The 18,358-nt window shown below is 43.7% G+C and overlaps 1 protein-coding gene across 4 annotated transcripts in view; it reads right to left on the bottom strand.

Moving 5' to 3' along the window:
* MYLK (myosin light chain kinase) overlaps nucleotides 1-12,586 on the bottom strand; it is a 1,681,938-nt gene extending 1,669,352 nt beyond the window's left edge. For all 4 annotated transcript variants that reach the window (XM_069224656.1, XM_069224654.1, XM_069224658.1 and 1 more), the window contains exon 1: nucleotides 12,312-12,586. The gene's annotated coding sequence lies outside the window, so the exon portion shown is untranslated. The remainder of the gene's footprint in view (nucleotides 1-12,311) is intronic.
* Between the last annotated feature and the right edge of the window lie 5,772 nt (nucleotides 12,587-18,358).

The following is an 18,358-nucleotide window of genomic DNA, read 5'->3' as shown; positions in this document are numbered from 1 at the left end:
GAGCACCACATAAAAAGTGCCCATGAGCCGCCAAATCCAAAGAAATGCGGAAATAAGAGGAAGCCGCAAACTGGCCCTCGCTGCTGCCGCGTGACCAACGCCAACAGAGCACCTGTCCCAGCTCTGCACATGGACAGGGAGCACGTCAGAGCGAGACAAGAAAAACCACCAATGCGCTCCCGCAGCACGGACCAACAAGGTAAGACAAAGATAGTTTAAAACATAAATCCACAAGGGAAATGTACTCATGGTGTTGGTGGACCATCAGCGAACCTGCTTGGGACAGGAAACAAAACAGTACGAGGCAGGGGAGAGGAACTGTTTTATCAATAATAAATAAAAAAAGGACTTTCAGTGTGAATACTGCTGGGTGGAGGACAAGCCTCCTTTGTTTGGACTGGGACGAGAAGGACCCCATGAGTGGTAATGCCCAGTTTTTAGCAACACATTAATGAGAGAGAGAACTGGGGCAGCCCGCGGTCTAAGAGTCGATGAGATGAAGAAATGACTGAGAGGCCATGCAACAGTATGGAATAACTTTTGCAATGCTTTTGTATGCTAGATACTGTTTTCACAAACCGAAAAGCAAAAACACCCTCTACCACAAACCGAGAAGTATGTTTTATTTCAGAAAAAACGATTGCTCACTTCCTGAGGTGGAAAGAATCAAGGAGCATTATAAAATTTTGAAAATGTATTACAAGCATGCAATAGGTGATAGGAAAGAGAAACACCGTTTTAAAAAAATAACGTTGGCTTATTTCAAAGGTGCTCGAACAGGTGCACTGCTTCACCATGAGATTCCACCCAATTAGGAGATTACTTCCCCCTTTCTGCCCGAGACGCCTGTGGGACAGAAACCATAGAAAATATTTCAATCTTCTCCTTAAGCAGTAATTTAAACTTTTTAAGCAGACTGAGTTAAACATTAGTATGGTCTGTGGAAAAGGTAGTGGTGTTCAGAGTCTCTAAGTCACTCCTGTTCTCTTCACATCGCTCCTTTGCAGTCAACCAGTTAGACACTTCCACTCATTTCTGCAATGACAAAATCAATTGTATATTTCACACCTTATCTCTTTCCTCTTCAGCACCATCTTTTTTCATACAACGCACTAATTCACATGCAAGTCCCGCATTTTCTTTAACTTTGGCCCTACGTATATTTTGACAGATGTGTACCTTCACGTATGTACAGAACATGTGAAATGTAAACAAGAACATCATCGCTGTTCCCTGGCTGAGAGGGCAGTGCCTGTTTTATCCTGTCTGAATTGTCACCAGTGGTGAGGCACAGGGGATGGGAGGTGGACATTTCCAGATGAGACACTGGCCACCTGCCCACCCCCACCATTCACGAAACCACTAACACCATGTCTCTTCAAGGATGCATGCTGCACATCGGTTCCCTGCCAATCCTGATAAAGCCCACATACCCAGTCCCAGGATCAAATGTCACAGCACTCATGCACAGAAGAAGGATACACACATCTACCATTTATTGGACAGAGAGAAAATAATGAACTTTGTACACCACAGTGTCTGCTAATTCCAACCCTAAGACCCCTCTCCTAGACGGTCAAAAAGTGGCATTTTCTTAATGGAACACCCCTGCAAACTATTGCAATAACCAGCATGCACAAAGCTTTCCATTCTCTGTTTTTTCTTCCACATCTTTGGATCAACGTGTTTGCACTCGCACCAATTAATATAGGCAAAAATTCATTATTTGTGTTCTATCTTTTTAACCTTGCTTCACTACAATTTTTAAACCTTATAATACTTTATACTGTTTACACTACAGGACAAAATTAATTTGCATATCATAAAGAACAAGCACTGGCAATTCCAAACAGTCTGGCTTATAGAGTGTCTCTTCACTTTCTGTTAAGTTTAGACACCCAGAAAGTCAACATATATGCATTCTTTCACGAATTCATGAACTCATACATCATTACATCAGCCCACTGACTCATTCTTGCATTCATTCACAATAAAACAGAAACCTTCCCCCACAAGAGTATGGACAAAAAATTAAAGGAATAAAGGTAGGAAAAAATGCCATCCCATAAACTTGGTGGGCAGGTACTCGTAATACAAAGATAAAATTAAATATAGTGGCTGGTAGCCATCTTGTGCTATACACAGCATATTGTTGTTTGAAAGTACTAACATGGCTGTTACATTTAGACAGAACATGTTGGCCATCTGAAAGCAAAAAACAGCAATGGACCGTACACAATAACATTTCAAGATAACTGTTCACCAAACATTGCACTGGTGAGCTATCTTGAATGCTAAAGTGTGTAGTGTATCACTGTTATAGTAACCCAAGGTGGCCAATATGCTGCTTCTAAATACAGTGGATATCTTGGAATGGTACAACAATGATACCCTACAGACAATACCAATCCAGGAGGGCTACCTAGTTTTTAAGTAGTGATCAAACAGGATGCAGCACATGGTAGATGATATGCTCAGCAAGGAAACTATTTGGAAAGACTGTCTGGGGAGTTGCATGATGCTCTATAGGACAGAGAAGAAGCAAACATCAAAGGTGACCTGTTGAAGAAAAAATGGGATACCCAAGGACTGTTCATCAGCCAAATCATTCTTAAAATAAATAATTCAAACCTACTGCCTTTGACGTAACTTTACATAACAAACAGATCAGGTCTATAGCCTGAATCAGTGGCTTGTCACCATAACCAACTCAGTCCTGTTGCATCGAGCATTAGCTTTTCCACAAGATAACAAGTGCAGTACAAGCCTACTTTTTTAATGGAAGCGACACACATCTGCCTGATCAAACTCTACACTCAAGAAAATGGTTTTGAAGTCCGACCAGTAGGCAAATGTGGGAAAGCAGTAAACAAGGAATGGGAAAGTAAAGCAAAAGTGAAAACAGAAATTCAAGTTTGCTTGTGTTTTTAATTTGAGGTGTCATGATTTTGTGGCATGTGACATTCAGCTCACAGGGCACATGTCTACAAGATAAACAGATTACTCTGTACCACAAGGGGTGGAAGATCTATGCAGTGTTTTGTCATCCATTTGTAACGTGGTGTTTTTAATTGATAGAACTAATGGGTGTCAGTAGTTCCAGTCCAGCACTGCATCAATCTGTTAAATTAACTTGCAGGGTTGTATTTTGATCATGATAATAGGATTATACATCTGCCTAAATATCCTTGCCCCTAGATTAAATATGCGTTCCACAGCTATCAGGAGTGAGGGCAGACATGACTTTCGATTAGGGGGGTTCTCAATTAGTCTCATACTTTTCCTGTAGTGCAGAGGTAAGCTGGCTCAGAAAATTTAAGATTCTACTACATATGCCTTTGTGGAGCCAGTTTGTCAAGTAACAGCTAAATGGCATGTGCATGCCCCCTGGGTGGGTTGGGGGGGCAGAAACATGGCCCAGTACGATGTTTGTTGTGAGCTTCTGATAAGTTCTATGTCTGTGTGAGATGCACTGCCAGAGATGTGGCTGCCAGTGGTGCAGTAGCACCAGGGACCAGTGCCCTTTTTTGGGGGGGGAGGGGGACATTTAACTGTTTAATTGCTGCAATTTACTTCCCAACCAGTGGTCGGGGGAGTAATTTCCCTTGCGTGCACTTGGGCCTGTGGAACCTTTTCTACACAAGTGTGTACTGCCAGAGTATGATTTGTTGAAAATATCCTAGATGTATGTTCAGGAACGGGGTTTATTTATGGCGATGTGTCCCGCTTCCCTTCCTTGTCAAATGCTGCAAACCGTAGCCTTTTATCAATAAAGCCTCTTCTCTGCATTAGTCCATATCAGAAGCATTAGAGACTAAACACACACTCCCATGTTTCACCTCCAGATACAAGGACCTGATGAGACAGATATGTACATTACTGACAGTCACAGTTGAGGCCTGCCTTGACACCATCCAGCTGCACCGCTGGTCCTTGTGTGCACATGCCAAAACGTCCATTATCAAATTGAATCTGAAAAATATGCACCAGGTGCCTCATGTAGAAATGGACATGTTGGTGCTAGAGTGGAGGAGATGACAGATAATCACATCACTAGAAACTTTGTTGTCTGAAGCAGTTCACACACTTGAGGTCTTTACCAGAAGGCATGAAAGAAACATTAGCTCACCCTTCAGTAATTATCACAAATGTCTCCTGCACCTCGCAGCTGCTGGAGTGAGGATGCAGCTATGGATGGCTGTAGTAACGCACCCTCAAGTTACTCTCCAGTTTTAATTTGACAGTTGTCCTCTAAATCAGGGCTGTCCAACATGTCTTGTTCTTATGATAAGTGCCGTGATTTCCAATTAAATTGGTTACCCAGAAAATCTGGAATAAATTCTGTCCCTCCTGGACCTATGTTAGAAACACATGTTCTAAATTTTACCCGCAATGGCCATCAGCGATAAGAAAACATCTGCAACCTTACCGGTATGTTTCTGAGTTTCAATCACTGATGAGTGTACCAAACGTCTATGCATTGCAAAGAAACCCATAGGGTCAGCCGGCTGATTGGGTCTGCACTGTACATAGGGAAACAGACCTGAGGTAAGGTAATTGTAGAGGGGAAATATTAGTTACACCAAAGTGCTGTCTTGTGTCCAGCTCTGTACAGTGGAATGCGGAAACTCGCCCTAGCAATGGCCGTAAACAAATGAGACGAACAATAGCTACTGGTTTAGAGTGCCATTGTTACCCCTGAACTACAATTATAAGGTATGTTGCTGACAACTGTTAGGCTGCAGGCTGTGGGAAGGCAGTTGGAGCACCGCCCACTGGGGATCTGTGTAAAATAATGGAAGAATTAAACATTCTGAGAGTTGGTATTTATTAATGGATTTACGTCATTGAAAGATTTCCTCAGTGCTGCATCGTCGTCAAAACTTTTAATGAGTTGGGTTCTAAGAGCCAAGCACAGTAACATCCATGGAGTTCAATGTTAGCCTTTTCTGAAGCACTCGGATTTAGTCCTTGGCACACACTAGCTGTTAAATGTATATTTTTCTAACAAAGTGCTTTAAGAGCCATACATTAACTGTAGGGTACTTGAATTTCACCAGCACAGTGCCTGCTGTATGCAGAGAGAACTAGATTGTGTTACCAATCAGCACCCTACTAGATTTGTGAGTGACTGTAATAAGTAAACATTAAAACTGCCAGGAGGTGGGTTACTTTGGCACAGAGTGCGCTGTGTATTTCATTAAAAACACACTGAGCTAAGAATCTGGTCAGCATGCCGCTTCTAGCCAGTGTGCACAAAACTCTGATACAACAGCGGGCTAACCTCCACGCACGTCGCCCATCAAACGTGGGCTAGTCTGTGAAGAGAAAGGTCTTAGGGCAGATCAGGCCTGAAAGGCTGGCACGGCTGGGGCACAGTCAACTGTACATCAGGCTCTACGTGGAAAAGCATCAAACTCTGCCCTAGCAGTACCAGAGTTTTGTCGGTAATGACATGAAACGAAGTCTGCACATTTACCTACAGGTCTGGACCGGTCATGTTCCTTATATGCCAGTCGAGTTTGGCCTTCTGCTTTTCTGATTTGATGTTGGAGGAAAATGACAAAAAGACTAATTAACTAAGGACTTTCGTAACTCATTAAATGGCAATTAATTTTAGTTCATGCATTAAAACCCTAAAACGTATACTGCAAAGAACATGCATTTAAAGAGTAGGGAAAGCGAGTTTGAAAACATATTTTCAAACATGACTCTCAGAGGGCAAGGTATCTCCCAGACTAGAACGTCCTAAACTGCGTTTGGAAAGGATCACTTGTCATATAAAAGCCTAGGCAAATTTTAAGGATTTGCTTTTGTCGAATTTCCGTTCAATCAATGAGGACGGCAAACGAAGACTCGTCTATGGAAGGGCAGCACTTGAGAAACGTGCATCGAGCAAGTTCTGAGGGGCTGCGGCTCGCTTCTGTTCGTCAGATAACACAAATTGGCAGAAACAGGCCTTTAATCTCGTGTTTGTATTCACAAAGTAACACAATGGTCCATTCTTGCACAAACCGCCAGGGCTACAGAGAAGAAAGGGTGGATTTCTGTGAAAAATCCTCTGCGAATGAAAAAAAACACAGGCGGACACATTCTGCCAATGCCCCTGGTAACCAAGGCCAAACTTTTCGCAAGTAAAACTCCGCAGAGATTTCTGGAAAACCTCCATTTTATCTTTGAGTTGATTCTACAGTGCCAATATTTCAACAGTATATATTTTTCGCAATGCATGTACCCAGGGTGTAAATCAGGCCCAATGGCCCAGCCTCCGGGGTTCTGGGTGGTGGCATCATGCGCTAGGTCAATGAATATTTTTGATATACAGGAGGCTCTGGGGCCCCCTTTTTACATTATGACGGGGGTCCCCATCATTTTATGTTAAGGACTCTGGATATAACAGTTCTTCGATCATAACCAACCTAAAAGTTTGGAACTGCCTCCGTGTCGCTAAGGTGGCGTTCGGCCAGTCCTGGTTCTTTCAAGCAGCAACTACAAGCATGCCGGGCATCAGGGTGACTGAAAAGTTAGGAATGGGTGAACCCCACTCTGGTGAGGTGAGGCCACTTGACAGCTGTAACGAAAGCAACGCATTCTGACATAAAACAAATATAATGAGGAGGCAAGTCTTGTAATTAATACCAGAAAGTGTGAGGAGTCCTGCCCTTTGTACACAGAGATTAATTTTACTGGCCCCTGAAGGTCACAGTTTGGGGCTCTCTTTCACAGCTCTCGAGTTTCTAAGGTACATGTATGAATAGCTATTCAAATCCAGTTTCCCTTTGGCTTCTGGGCTGAGAAGTCCTCTTTGTCCCTTTGTAAAAACAGGGATACAAGTATAAAAGTGCAAAGAAAAAACACCTGAGCCGCTTGAGCAACACTAGGATGGACCCGGAAACTTTAAAGCTTGGTTGTTTAAAGGCATGACATTCAATAAAAACAAGAAACACCTAAAAAAGGTGATGTTGAGTGACAGTTGTGCCATGATCACAAAAACAGAATTGCCAGCTGGCTCAATGTCATCAGTGTCATGTTCCAAGCCCTGGTTTTAAACCAAGAGCACTTTGCTTGATAAGGGTTGCAGTTCCCATTTTTGAATGACAAAAATATGGCAATGGGTGACTGCACCCACACATGAAAAAAAATGGCAAGTGAGAATATTGATTATCCCAAAAAGTTATTTTAAATTGTTTCATATCAGGGGAGAGAATTTGATCCAATCCCATTTGTTATCATTTGTTTCCTTTTCATAAACAGGATTACATTTTTTTTTTTAAATGGTTAATTGAGTTGCTCATGCCTCTCTAATTCCCATATCACTTCCAGGACTGGCTGAAGGTGTTGCACATGACCTGGAGTCAATTGGCACCCATGACCAAACGTTTCTGTACATCTTCAGTGTTTATGCAAATCATGCAACACACTGAAGAACTGTTTGGCAGTCCCTGTGCGGTAGCAATGACTTTTCATTATTGCACTTACGCCGCTCCTGTCCGTGATATAAGAATGGTCCTACATGTCCCAGTATGCAACATGGTGTTACCCAAGGATCCGAGACTGGCTGAAGGTGTCACTCATGACATGAGGCTGCTATTGTTTCATTTAACTTATGAGTTCAAGGCGGGTATGAATGAAAGAATGTTGACCAGTGTTCTTTGGGTAAAAGCATAGCGACAGAAGTCTGAGTGCCCAATTACAAATGATTTGTAAGTGATACAATTGTGGGATATGGGTATTAAGCTTCAAACGTGTAGCAAAGTAAACATGGGACGCTAACCGTGAATTGACCCACTAAATGAAACCAACAGAAACCATCACACATCATGGCCTATTTCCAAGTAGCCATTGAAATTGTCTCGCTGTTAATACAGTAGATATTCAAATGGTGACGCTCCAACAACTTGACACAGTACAAATTTTGTAAATGGTCAACTGTAATCTACACCATTGAAGGCCTGCACTTGTTACTGTCTTCATGTCATGAGGGGAACTATCAGTCAATACTGTTTTCCCTTCCAAAAGCACAAAGCGCTGTGGGTGGGACTTTTAAGCTCAGATTTATAAATGTAAATGGCACTTCTCAGCAGGAAGATCTCTCGTGTTTCCCATGTCCCTAGGTGAGTAGCTTATCCAGTCTAGGGGTTTTCTTTGCATTCTGTGATTCTTAATTTCAGAATGGGATCAACAGGACTACAAATCCATAACACAATGAAATACAAGCACTGGCAAAGGCAATAGGTCTGGTGTAGGCTGCCTGCATTCTGACTTTGTTAATGCGTGTTCTGTTTTGTCATGCTTTCTGCAAAAATAAATTACTGGGGAAGCTGTTTTGCCCTTAGAAATCTTGGCTAAAAGCTAAAATATTTTTGTTCGGAAAAAGCATACATTGCCATAGTAGTCCCTGGAGCTGAAGAGAACTACTTAGGATGTGGATGTGCTCCATGTAAAAGGGCAGAATAACATTGCACACACTGAAGTTAGCCAGTGGCTGAAGTGGGCTGACCCACTACTCCATGCTTTACCGGGTGGCAAAAACATGTGAATGATACAACAGAGCAGTGGAAGAAGAATGCAGGATTAAAGACACTTTACGTATAGTACCATATCATTTTAGTAAAATCAAAGGTCTTGACTAATTGAAGACCTTAAAAACATGAGTAGAAGAGGTACTCACACATGAAACTGGGAAACTCGAGAGTTCGGAGCACGGTCAGTGCTATTCATTGCAAAGAAGCAGCACTGGCCAATATTTACCTCATGACATGGGCCCAACTGACAGCTCAGTAACAGTAAACTTGGAAACCAAATGACAGCTTACAGCGATAGTAATTATGACATCGCATCTAAGCAAGACAGTTTGCAAAAACACACAGTAGGAATTATGTGCCCATCCATAGTGGATTGAAAAGAAAACAGCTGCCTACTTTAGCCTTATCGAAAGATTTGGTAAGCTCGTATATATCACCTTTGCATGCTGATGAGTTATTTTATTTTTTTGCAAACGTGTGATATTGATTAAAAGTGTAAAAGCAATAGAAAGTAACAATATCATGCCTCACACGACGTAAATATGTGCACAAAATGTTTTAAAAATCACTCCTTGCAAAAATGAAAAATTATGTAGAGATTAGCCGACAGACCTAGTACGGAAGTTAACTACTTTTTAGATGGATTTTAGATGGTTGTGCACAAGCAAAATGCACCCCTTACAGTGAAGAGAGGCATTACCCATGGTGTGGTGAGCAGAAGCAAAATGTGAATTGCATTTGAACTGAGCCATGGATCAAGAGAACTGACAAAAGCCTCTCTATGTATATTTTTGTTATCATTTTATTGGGAAATAGGAGGCTGGAAGACAGTTGGCCACGCCGAAATATGTACCTGGGCAGAAGAATTTAGCTTCACAATGATCTGAAGTCAACCATGCCGCATGCTAGGCGTTATTGGTGGACACTGCAAACTTAGTGTTGCTTCCCAGCAATGCTTACTTTAAAAAAATACTGTTACAAGTGCTGCCTATTACTGACTTTACTGAATATCTAGGCTTCCTCATGTTGATTCCATCCATGCCTCTTTCTTACATCAACCCTACACTTCCTGTCTTCTTACCTCATCCTTTTAGGTTTTTCTCATAATTGCTTTCTCAAGGTGTCACTGTTTCCCTGGCTCTCTACTGTGGGACAAAGTTAAATGATGAAAAATCATCTTGGCCCCTCAAAATGAACACCTGTGCCTACCAACTGCAACCAATGGCACAAATTAATTATGGGTTCCTCTCGCTATCATTGGCAAGGGATCGCCTAACCTGTCCTCATATCTAGGTGGGGTGGGCATGCCAGGTGTTATAACAAGAATCTGTAGGTGATGGGTCAGCCACAACTTTATGGTATCCCAGAGAATCATTCCCAATCCTTCCTTTATACTACTCGTTTATAACGTGTTTAGCCTTCTTGGTTACATGTGCTCGAGTGATCCACACAGCAATTCGGCTACAGCATTCAGCATTGAGGTTCAGTCCAACTAACACAATAGGGGTGCAGGGTGGGTGCCAAGAGATAAACATAATAACATTCCATATTTCTTGCAGCAGTTGAAAATAAAGATCAAGTGCGGGCTAGGAAGACTCTAGTCCTGGAATATTTCCCTATGAAAGAGCTTAACAAAAATGCATCAGACGAGTATAAATCAGGAGAGTTTAATAGAGGGAGGGCTGTGTTGCAATGGAGCTTCCAGGATTGCCAGCTCCATGAGTGAGAAACTGTACCAGACTAGTTTTTTTATCTGCACTCTGGGACAGTCCTGTTTTTATAATTGAGTAATTACCACTACACATCCCAGAACGTGAACCCCGGACTGGATGAGCTGCTCATGCGTGGACTGGTCATTTAGTGTGCGAATTGGCAAGGACGTGGCCATCAATATCGCAGCATGTGCCACGGCCCTAAAATTTGAGGGTCCCGCAGACAACCAAATCTACCTTTTTACCACCAAAATGGGTCGTGGGTGGCCATTTTCTTTCCTGGCATTAGGACACAGAACACCCTTGCTATGGTACTGGATACCGGAATAACAGAATGGCTTTGGTAGCCACTCCCAGAGACGTCAATTCACCGAAATGCCAGGGGTAGCGGAAGTGAAATTACACGCCCTTTGACCTCCACTTTCATTCACACACAGACTTACACATACGCACAAATTCTCACTTGCGTACATTTTCTCTCACTTAAACACACTCTCACCCACAAGCACGCACGCAACGTACATTTAAAACCTTTTTTTTTTTTTACTTACCTAAGCTGCCATGGAATGGCATATTCCAGCTAACTGTACTCCTTTTGTATTATTACACTAATAGTGAACACGAATATATTTCTCACTATTAGTGTAATACAAAATTGACTTAAAACAAAAAGTAGAGCCCCAACTGACGTCCATATGTACGAGCAACCCATATGTTCCTGTCACCAAATTTGTCACCTCTGAGGCCAGGGGTGGCAAAGGCAGTGCCAGGGGTAGCAAAGGAACGCCAGGGATCGCAGCTGCGGCCCTTAAATAACGTCAATGGCAACGCCATGTACCTGCCACCTTCGTTGGAGACCATCTGGAGCGCACAGCTGGTTTGAGAGAGAGCTGTCAGCTACGCTTGCGTCAAAGGGGGGCCGCGCCAGCAGGCTCCACCCAGCTGCTCCTCCGAGGAAAGCAGAACTCGCTCTGTTATAAGTTAGAGCTATTGTTACCTGCAACATATAATTACTGGTTAATTGATGCGTGCCGCGGAAGGGCCGTTGGGCCTAGTGCCAACTGGCAGCAGCGGATCCGCACGAGGTTACTCCAAACAGATCCCCGCCACTTAAAGGGCTTAAACCGAATGTCAACACCGGGAAACAGCCACTGGCTTATGAATATCATGAGCGGCTTAGCGGGCTCTGTTGTACTTGATGCAAAGATTGGCTGAACAGCAGAAAGACATTCGTCTTCCAACATCGAAGAATGCTGGAGATCTTCAACTCTTCCTTGTTAGGTGTCAGTTGCTCGCCCAGCCCTGCGTTTTTGCATTCTGGTACTTGTAGTTCGCCACGCCTTTTAAATCCTGAACTATAAGCAAGCATCAGTAAGGAAAATACTTTAAGGCTATATATCTTGCCCACACCCGAGGTGGAATAATGTGAGACGTTTGTAACATACCTAACTTAACATTCTTTTTAACGTCCATCCTCTGAGAAAAGAAAGTTCTTTTGGGATTTTTGTGTTGTTTATTTTTCCTGCAGTCTATAACTATTGCCCCAGTTAAAAATCACCTGTTGGTAGTATTTAAGTTTAGGGAGCAGGCGTTCAGACTGAACGTGAAGTACACCCCCTGGCTCCAAATTCTGCCCAGACTCATCACATTTAGTGATAATTTTCCACAGAGCCACAGACAATACAAAATTGTTCTAAAACGGCATCAAAAAGTACACGCTACCAATATGTCCAAAATAAAGAAGAGGATAGAATTAACAAAAAGAGGGAATAAAGCAACAGCAAGGAATGAAGTCAAAGAAGAGAACAACATAACAGAAGGAACAAGCATCAGGGAATAAAACAAAAAGAAACTGAAGTAATTTGACAAGACAGAAGACAAAAAGTCAAGGAGGTGAATTAGAAACGGAAGTAGGCAGGCGGAGTGGAACAATCAAAAGAAGGAAAAAAGCGAGAAGATGGGAGTACTCGACAATGCAAGAACAGAAAAAAGCCAAGAGACAAAGCAGACGTGAAAGCAAGTTATTTGGGAGCCTCTGAGTATTTGGGGCACAATCGTGCACCGGGCGACTTACGGAGCAGGTTCCAGCTGTGAAGGGAAAGCGTGAGCCCAGCACCATCCCTTGGTGTGCGGAGCCCTGACCGCACTCCCGCCGGCTGCACCTCTTCAAAGCGGGCTGTCGCCACACAGAACCGCTCAGGGGAAGTCCGGCTCGCGCTGCCTTCCCGGCTCTCGCCTGCCTTGCGAGCAGCGCGTGTAGTTGCAGTCAAGGAAGGCTGGAGGCAGGTCGCCCTGCTAAACCGCACATAGCTATCAGGAGGAGGTGGGGTGGGCTGGGACCTGTGGGCGGGAAGGATGCAGACAGGAGCCTCCGAACAGTGCAGAAGCCCGTGCGGCGCTGCTTGGACAGGGAATCAAGCCCCTCCAGTTGTGGAACTTCGTCAAAACTCCTCCCCACAGGACGGCAATGTCTGCCCAAAACGCCGCCGCGTTTAGATTACTCCATTAGACGGTGGATAATTTCGTGACCGCTTTAAAGTATGGTTATTCGCTAACTTTTTAAAAATCCTGTCTGAATAATCACAACAGAACCTGTCCTCTTTCTGAACCGCACTGCCCCTCTTCCTACTCTTCGAGCACCGACGCAATCCTTCCTCCTGAAGGTAGGCACGCACTTCTATCTGTTGCTTTCCCCTGCTTTTTCCGACTTAAATATCCCCAGTGCCTCCATGCACTCACTTAGAGGGAAGTTGATGGGTCGATGCTACTAACAGCGAGATGCGTAAATCAAGCTGTGTGCAGGAGATCAGGGCTTCTAAATTAATGCCACACGTGTCGGGGAAAACGTACCTGCTTATTTTAAGCTCTTTAAAAGATGGTTAACGTGAACAGTAAGTGTTATGCTAACACACCATTTATATATGCTTTGTGTCTGCGGCTACCTTCGTGAACCCTGAAAATAGGAGATGCACGGACAGTGCTAGGATATGATAGGGCAGCAAGCCTCGAGAGGTAACTGCTACCCCTAAGGTCCATGGTTATCAGCTCCCAGAGGTTCTCACTTTTAAAATACTTTAAGAAATATATAGTTTGACAAATGAACATGTTTGGATCAACGAGTTTGCTTCAGGAAGGGAGAAAGTATAGTTGCCACTCTGTTTGTAAAACTAGGGATGGATGCTTCTCCAGGATTTGGGTCATGTCCCTAGTTTGAACTTTCACCTGATTGGAATGTTGTGTGCTAATCACGCATGAATACTCAAAGAGTCTGACGTTGCTTTCTCGGGGTCATGGCCTGAAGTACCTTTGTACAGGCCACCCACAAGTTTTCACAATAGATATGAATATTGATCCACTTCTTTCATGGGTTCTAGTTTAAAGCTGTTTAAACCATCCCCAATTTTCTTGACAAACACACCTTTGGATTCATGTCTTTGTAAAAGTTCTGTAGACTCCAGCATCTGTGGGAGAAGTGCTACATTTGTGCTGGTATCTATCACTGGCTCTCATTTTTGGGGAGTGGGACTTATTTTACATCATCAGTATTAGACCTGGCATCCTTAGGGTGGTCTTACCCCAGACTTTTTGCCTTTCACCTCCTGTTTTTAGCTGTATCTTTTTGTTGGCTTAGGACCCAGAGCACTTTACCACTGTTAACCAGTGCTAAAGTGCATGTGCTTCGCCATAAAACATGAAAACATTCTGTATCCACAATTGACATATTTAATCTACTTGTAAGTCCTTTGTAAAGTGGTATACCATACACAGAGGGCCTGCAAATTAAATGCTACTAGTGGGCCTGCAGCACTGACTGTGGTACCCACTTAAGTAGCCATGTAAACATGTCTCAGGCCTGCCACTGAAGGACCTGTGTGTGCAGTTCCACTGCCCCCTCAATTTGGCATTTAAAACTTCTTGCCAAGCCTTAAACACCCATTTTCTTAAATGTAAGTTACCCTAAGGTAGGCTCGAGATAGCCCATAGGGCATGGTGCCATGTAAGTAAAAGGTAGGGCATGTACTTTTAAGTTTTACATGTCCTGGTAATTAACAACTCCCAAAGTTATTTTTCATTACTGTGAGGCCTGCTCCTTTCATAGGCAAGCATTGGGAATTTCTTACTATAGCTTTCATTCCTGATCAGAAAGGAGTAGCTGCATCATGTTTCATATAATTGGGATGGTGATGATAAATCATATTTACTGGTAACGTTGGATTTATTATTTCTATTTTAAAAATGCCACTTTCATAAAGTGGGCATTTCTCGGCCCTCACTGCCCAGTGTGCCTTCAGCCTGACTCCAATACATGTCTGGCCTGTCTGTCTGGGTAGCAGCTACATTTGTGCATTCCCTTCGGACACCCACAACACAGATGTTAGAAATGGGGTCTTTGGTTGGAAGTCATGTTACCCCCTGTCCAAGCAAGGACCCTCACTCTAGTCAGGGTATGTCGCACACAATCCAAGTTATCCTGTGCCCACCCTCTGGTAGCTTGGCACTGAGCAGTCAGGCTTAACTTAAAAGGCAATGTGTAGAGTATTTGTGCAATAAATCATGCAATAACACAGTATAACACCACTAAAATACACCACACAGTGTTTAGGAAAATATATAATATTTATCTGGTTAAATGCAGGTCAAAACAATTAAGATTTGATAAGTACACTTTGAGTTATCACTGTAGGAAATGATAAACAAAGTCTTTAGTCTTTAAAAAGGAACAAATGTCTCTTGCAAGCACAAAGTACCTGGCTTGCGTTCAAATTCTCCGCAAGGGGGCGCAGAGGAGGAGATGCGTGGAAAACGGGGAGGTGTGTGTTGATTTTTCTGACGCACACAGACGATGCATCGTTGAGTTTTCACACAGGGCAGGCTTTGCATTGATTTCCTCTACTGGGATCCTAGACTGGGATCCTTTTCGGGTTGCAGGGTTTTTGGATGCCCCAGGAACGATGCAGAGAAATCCTGGGCATCCAGGACGAAGACACAGGGACTGCATCGGTCCGGTGGGCGTTGCGTGGAAATTTCTGTCGCACGGCAGGCGCAGCATCAATTCTTCTTGCAGAAAGTCAGGCTGCATCGTTCCAGTTCGGCTTTGTGTCAATCCAGTGGACCGTGCATAGAAGTTCTGGTTGCAACGCTGGTGCTGCGTCAATCTCCTCTCGGGGAGCCTGGCTGCATCATTCCGGATCGGCGTGCAGTGATTTTCTCATCGCAATGTAGGTTGTGCGTTGTTCCTTGCTGGTTGTGTGTAGAATTTTCTCCGTACAAGGAGTTCTTTGCAGGATGATGTCTTTTTGGTCCTTAGACTTCAAGGAACAGGAGGCAAGCTCCATCCAAGCCCTTGGAGAGCACTTCCCAGCACAGCTAGGGAGCAGCAAGGCAGCAGGGCAACAGCTAGGCAGCAGTCCTTGTCAGAAAAGCAGTCCCAGTGAGTCCTTTGGGCAGCCAGGCAGTTCCTCTTGGCAGGTCTAGTTCAGGGATCCTTCACCAGCAGGTTCCTTGTTCAGAAGTGTCGGTGGGGTAGAGTCTCTACCCCAAGAAGTGTCTAAAGTCTGTGGGTTTGGGTGCTCTTCTTATACCCATTTTGGCCTTTGAAGTAGGCTTACTTCAAAGGGAAGTTTCACTTGATTGTGAAATCCTGCCTTGCCCAGGCAAGGCCTCAGACACACACCAGGGGGTTGGAGTCTGCATTGTGTGAGGGCAGGCACAGCCCTTTCAGGTGCGAGCGACCACTCCTCCCCCCCCCTCCTAGCACGGATGGCTCATTGGAATATGCAGGCTACAACCCAGCCCCCTTTGTGTCACTGTCTGGAGAGAGGTGCAAACAGACCAACTGTCAAATTAACCCAGACAGGGAATCCACAAACAGGCAGAGTCACAAACATGGTTCAAGCAAGAAAATGCCCACTTTCTAAAAGTGGCATTTTCAAACACACAATCTTAAAACCAACTTTACTAAAAGATGTATTATTAAATTGTGAGTTCAGAGGTCCCAAACTCCACATGTCTATCTGCTCCCAAAGGGAAGCTACGCTTTAATCATGTTTAAAGGCAGCCCCCAGGTTAACCTATGAGAGAGGTAGGCCTTGCAACAGTGAGAGGTGAATTGGCAGTATTTGACTGTCAGGACATATAAAACACAATGGTATATGTCCTACCTTAACCATACATTGCACCCTGCCCATGGGGCTACCTAGGGCCTACCTTAGGGGTGTCTTATATGTAGATAAAAGGAAGGGCTAGGCCTGGCAAGTGGGGACACTTGCCAACTCGAATTTACAGTTTAAAACTGCACACACACACTGCAGTGACAGGTCTGAGACATGATTACAGTGCTACGTATGTGGGTGGCACAATCAGTGCTGCAGGCCCACTAGTCGCATTTGATTTACAGGCCCTGCGCACCTCTAGTGCACTTTACTAGGGACTTACTAGTAAATCAAATATGCCAATCATGGATAAACCAATTAACAGTACAATTTACACAGAGAGCATATGCACTTTAGAACTGGTTAGCAGTGATAAAGTGCTCAGAGTTTAAAAGCCAACAAAAACAGGTCAGGAAAAATAGGAGGAAGAAGGCAAAAAGTTTGGGGATGACCCTGCAAAAAGGGCCAGGTCCAACATGGTCCATACTTGGATAGGGTTCATACCTCTGCCAACTAGAGACCCGATTTCTAACAATCATCTTTTAACCAAGCGCAAGACAGAAAAAGGTAGAAAAGAAGAAATAGAGAAGAGAAATTTAGGAAAAAAGAGACAAAGAGAGAAAAGAGAGGTGGAAAAGAACCCGACAGAGTCATAAAAACAGACAGTATGTGTAGGGTGGTTGAAAAAAGAGGCATGATTTGGAGTCAGGGTTAGGTAATCTTGGTATTCTGCAGCTCCAGTGTTGTATCATGCTAGAAGAGTTTGCAGAGACAGATAGATTGCCGATCTCTTCTTTTTTATAAATATCCCCTTTAGCATATCTTGTTCCACTACATCAGTGGGAGCTTGCCTCTACCCTTGTTGTTCCTACTCTCCTCTAACCTGGAATGGCATGCTTTTCCTAACACTTCCTGCTGAGTCCCTGGTCAAGAAGTTGTGTCCAGTGTCTTGGCTGTAGATCTATAAGGGAATCTCTCTAGCCAGATTGTAATATCTGCATGACACAACACTACCCTCTCCTTAGGGAAAAATAACACATTATTGATATGACATCTCTGCCTTTCTTATGGAAGGATGATAACATTTCTCCCTCACTTAAGGGAAATAATTGTGGGTGACTTTCCGTATGCAGGCTCTTGTGAACTGTGACTTTTTTGCATCAGTCGCGCTGCCCTGGTTGCTGAGGAAGGCATAATGTTCGTGTTTTTGTTTTCACAGCAGTTCAGGTGGCTCGTTTTTGCATAGCTGGTGGTAGCATAGTCTACTCAAGATCTGGTGCAAAAGAAAAACTAATGAGGCTCTATGCATGTAATGTATATTTCTTTGTCTAACTGTAAGGGCATCCCCTTTCCTTTGGTGGAACTTGTTCTGTTGACAAAAACATTGGAATTACATGCTCCTGAGTCTGATGTGTTTTCAGAGAAATTTATTTTGGTGGTGGTGTGATAAGTGATTTCATTGACGTACTGGTATGCCGTAAGCTGCTCCTTGAGTCAGAGGCATCTTTGGATATTTCTCCAGTTAAAAGATGCTTGTTATTCTCCTATGATTTTCCACCGTGGGTGATGCTTAGTTTCAGAGAGTTTTACTTAAATTTGACAGGCTCACATCCCTCCCCATCCCAGTCAGATTACTGCAGTCAACAAATGTCCTGTGCTTCATCTCAGGCTTGTTGTGTCCTACCTCTAGTCTTGTCTCGTGATATTGACTAATGATTCTCAGTTCTCCCTTTTCTGTTGCATTGTTCAAGAGCTGATTGTTGTGCTATCAGATATTCTGTAGCTTGTCTCATCTGGTCTCCTTCTGGGTATACCATTGTTTGTGCCCTTGTTGTGAACTGTGTCACTGTTTGACTCTTCGGCAGAGGTGTCTATGTCTGAGAGGCTTGACATACTGTTTGGCAGCTGTTGCTAGGGATCATTTGGCCCAGTCCATGGCAGCACAGGTCTCTGCAGTGTGTTGTTTGAC

This window comes from Pleurodeles waltl, chromosome 3_1 (assembly GCF_031143425.1).
Source record: "Pleurodeles waltl isolate 20211129_DDA chromosome 3_1, aPleWal1.hap1.20221129, whole genome shotgun sequence".
Taxonomy (NCBI): Eukaryota; Metazoa; Chordata; class Amphibia; order Caudata; family Salamandridae; genus Pleurodeles; species Pleurodeles waltl.
Note: the sequence above shows the minus strand (reverse complement) of the source record. Positions and strands in the feature narration are given on the sequence as shown.